The sequence below is a fragment of the Mesocricetus auratus genome, unplaced genomic scaffold (genome assembly GCF_017639785.1).
Source record: "Mesocricetus auratus isolate SY011 unplaced genomic scaffold, BCM_Maur_2.0 Super-Scaffold_100003, whole genome shotgun sequence".
In the NCBI taxonomy this organism is placed as follows: Eukaryota; Metazoa; Chordata; class Mammalia; order Rodentia; family Cricetidae; genus Mesocricetus; species Mesocricetus auratus.
The window spans coordinates 114,825,052-114,829,417 of NW_024429188.1; positions in this window are offsets into that span (position 1 = coordinate 114,825,052).

The following is a 4,366-nucleotide window of genomic DNA, read 5'->3' on the forward strand; positions in this document are numbered from 1 at the left end:
AGGCCAGAAGAAGATGTTATCTATATCACTACAAACATGAGATATTAGAAAATTGTATGGCTTCTGGGATTTGAATACAGATCCTCTGGGAGTGCAGCCAATATGCCTAACCACTGAGCTATCCTTCCAGATTAACGATCTGTTAACTCTGTAGAGGAAAAATTAACAGATGAACAAACAGCCTAACTTTAAAACTGATGATTGATCTAAATGCAAGCTATAAAAATTTTCATATATGCATACATATGTATATATTCTATTTATGTCTATATGTTTCTTGAAAATTTGTTTGGTTGTGTGTGTGTGTGTGTGTGTGTGTATCTATGTGAACTTGTATACTATGTGAGTGGTTTTGCTCTGGGATTCTGGATACCACGGAGCTGATTTTACAGACAGACAGCAGTGAGCTGTCTGACATGGGTTCTAGGAATTGATCTCAAGTCCCCCCAAAGAATATTACATGCTCTTAACAGCTAAGCCATCTTTCTATAAGCCCAGATTTTGTTTACAGGTTGTTTACAATATAGAAAATTGGCCTTGCAAGTAAATGGTCACATAAATTACATAGCTACATTGGCCTAAATAATTCCTTTTACTTCATAATGTAACTAAAATATTTAAATACATATTTCCAAATGTCTTAGTAAAGTTATTACCTGGTTGGTTTTGTGTCAAATATGCTGCTACAACAGGTTTAAAAAAGTCCTGTTGCTTTGGGAAATAAGCTGGCTCCGAAGAAATGATGGCTTTCAAAGTCACCCTCTAGGGCATGGTGCTCTAAGACTACCTCTTCTTAGAACCTAAAGATTAAGACAGTAACTTGTTGCTGTGCCCTCAGCTTTCTTTTGGTAACTAATATGCTCACCTGCTGATTCAGTTTAAACAAAGGAAGGGAATAGACACAAAACAAAACCAAGAACGATAGAAGTTTTATCCTGCATTGCCTTCCTCATGCACACAAATGAGAATAAATGTTTTCTATAAAAAGCAATTTCCATGTGCTTGTTACAAATTAACTAGAAAATCTAAATTTAGTATATTAATCCTGATTTGCCTTATTAATACCTTAGATATCTAATACAAATACACATTTTCTGCATGTAATTAGGTCATCAAATACAGTATTGATTTTATGTCTTAAATGTTTAAAATGTTTTTAGATAACAGACTGTTTTATTTTTCTGGTTTCTCTAGACAGGGTTTCTCTGTATTGTTTTGGAGGCTGTCCTGGAACTTGCTCTGTAGACTAGGCTGGCCTCAAACTCATAGAGATCCAGCTACCACTACCTCCCATGTGCTGGGGTTAAAGTCTTGCTCCACCAACACTCAGCAACAGACATATATATATATATATACATATATATATATATATATATATATTTCCGTTCTAACATCAAGATGTTCCAAAATCAAAACAGGGAGATTAACAAAAATTTAAGTATGTCACCAAAAAGTATATGAAAATAAAAACTAAAAAGATTGTTGAGTTTACAAAATTTCAATGAGAAACAAAATTTTATCATTCCTCAAGGTAACTACCTATATTTTGTATAGTGTGTTTCAGGCTTCTAATCAGGAAGCTGAGTCATAAAGTGAATGTTTATTTTTAATAAAAATATGTCTCTGTCAAGCTTAATCTAACCGATATACCGTTTTATAATGATATAACTGTAACATCCCTGGATGTCCTGGAACTCACTTTGTAGACCAGAATGGCCTCAAACTCAGAGCTGAGATTGAAAGAGTACCTAAACAGCATCAAATGACCTTAACAATAAATTGAAAAATGATAATTTTTTGGATAACCATTATGTCTTAAACACCAAACAGGAAATACAAGGTCAGTAAATAAAATCATTAGAAAACACACAAAGCAAAAATAAAAACAGACTAGAATTTTGAAAGGGACAATGATTCTGGTCTTATAGACCTTCCCATTAAACCCAGAGCAGAAAATACTGACCTGATGGAAAAGAGGGCAATCAAATTCACCCAACCTGTAAATGAGGGAAAATTACATTTCTAAACTTATCAGTAGTTTCCAGCTTATTTTATGCTTTGGTTTTCTTCTTTATTTTTCCATTGGCAATGTTGGGACATGGTGGCTACAACCTTACAGTATTTTTGTTTTTATTTATTTCATTATTGGATTTTTAAGAGTTCTAAGTAACAAGAAATAATAAAGACCCAGAGAATGGTATTGGGGTTCAAACTTCAATCTGAAGATCAGAGAAGCAAAGCAGCTGGCCACTATTTTACCTCTAGCTCAGGCTGAAAGGGCTGATCCATGCACGAGCTCTTCACCAAGACTCAAACAGCTGACTCTCCTCAGTGTGGCTGGAGAACAACTGCCTCCTACTGATTACTTGCTGCTGTCTTTTATACCCCTCTAGCACTGAGATTAAAGGTGTGAGCTGTAGTCCAAGGTATTGTATCCCCAAGAGTCAGCTAAACAAGGGTAGTTTACAAGGCTTTCACTTACTCTTGCTTAAACTATGTATTTGAATTTTCAAAAATTTGTATCTTCCAGGATTGATGATGTTTGAACTAATTTCCATATGCAGTCAGAATGACTAACATCAACAAAACAACCAACAGCAGATGCTAGTGAGGAAAGATAAAAAGCTCTGCTTGTGAGATGGTAAGCCAGGGCAGCCACATTGGAAATCAATATGGAGACTTCTTAAACAGCTAAAAATATAATTATCACAGGGCACCGTTATACAACTCCTTGGCATCTGCATAAAGGATTAGATATCCTATTCCAGAGATACTTGCACAACCAAGGTCATTGTTGATCTATACACAACAGCTAGGAAATAGAAACAACACCTAGAAAATAGAAACAAAGTAAATGTCCTTCAACTAGTGTTTGAATAATGAAAATATGGCACATACATGCAATATGCATATTTATTGAACTACAAAGACAATTGAAATCATGGCATCCCCAGGATGGATTCACTCTCTGCAAATTTCTTTCCTCTGTGTGTGTGTTATTTTTTGTTTTTGTTTTTGTTGTTTTAAAGTGCTAGGGATGCAGTCAACAGCATTGCAAATGCTATCCAAGTGTTCTCTCACTGAGATGTACCTCTAAATTCTGATTACTCCCTGCCATAGCCACCAATCCAAAGGAACTATTTAGAACAGCTATTATCTCTCTTGGTAGTAAGTAAATCACAATGCCCAAGAGGGTGATCCTAGACACCAGGGAGTTTCATTACAGTCGACTCCCACAGAATGAATTGCCCTTTACTTGAGTCTCTAAATTAATTACCTCAGGGCATTGCTATTTATCTGCTCTTCCCTGGGTCACCACCAACTCATGCTTCCTTTGTTCTTTTGGTCTAAGACAGACATCTTACGGTCTTCCTGATATGGCTGCTGTCATATATAGGTAGGGCTCTTACGTGGGGGCAGAGCAGAAGGATGGCTGCCTTGAGCAGAATTCCCCACAAACTCTGAATCCCGAGTTCTACAGAGGGATAGACTTCTAGGATGTGGTGGGAACTCATTCTGCCATATAGCCTTGGGGTACTAGGCTTGGGGCATGGCTTCCTGGCTTCTGATGTGACATCTTGAAAGCTGGGGACAAGGTCGCAGGATCCTTGCTCTCAAACTCTCTTGGGTTGTGAAGACCAGGTCAGATGTTGTAAGTGACATGTGTTGGATACCCAGCTCCCTGGGTCCCAGCCATCTGAAAATGTTTTCCCTACATTATCATTTCATAAATAAATATGTCTTTGTGGCACACGCATCAAATGGTTCCCAATGTGAGGCAGACGCAACCATCCACTGCCCATTAATCAGAACTGGTGCCACTAGCCAGACCAGAGAGAACATTTGGGACTAACCCAATGGCCACCAGCTGTGCAGGAAAAGCCACTCCAGGTGGGGAAGAAAGTAGCACTGTTGGAATGTAGCTAGGAGCTCAACCTGGCCTGGCACTGCACCCCAGCACTATACCTAGGCATATTTCACCTCTCCCCAGGCGCACACCCAGCATTTCCTGGGCAAGAGGCCGGGTCGGGTCAGGTAGGCACACACAGGCAGGTTCCCGCGGCATTGTGCAGCTGTGTCCTGTGCCTCTAACCACCGTTCTCCCAGAGTCCACGCAGGTTCCACAGCCACCAGCCACCGACCATCCCACCCCTTATGAGCAGCGCCTGCTGCTAGCCAATCCCTAAGCCATTGCCCTGCTCTGCATTTTGACAATCGTGGTGTTCTGCTCTGATTAAGCACCAGGGTTCAAGGAGGCGAGAGGCCAGCTGCAAAGCAGCTGCATGCTCTTCCATGGCCATAGGTGATACCAGCCCACAGACAGCTGATTCTCACCAGCAGCTCTGGGTTCCTGAGTTCTGCTCCA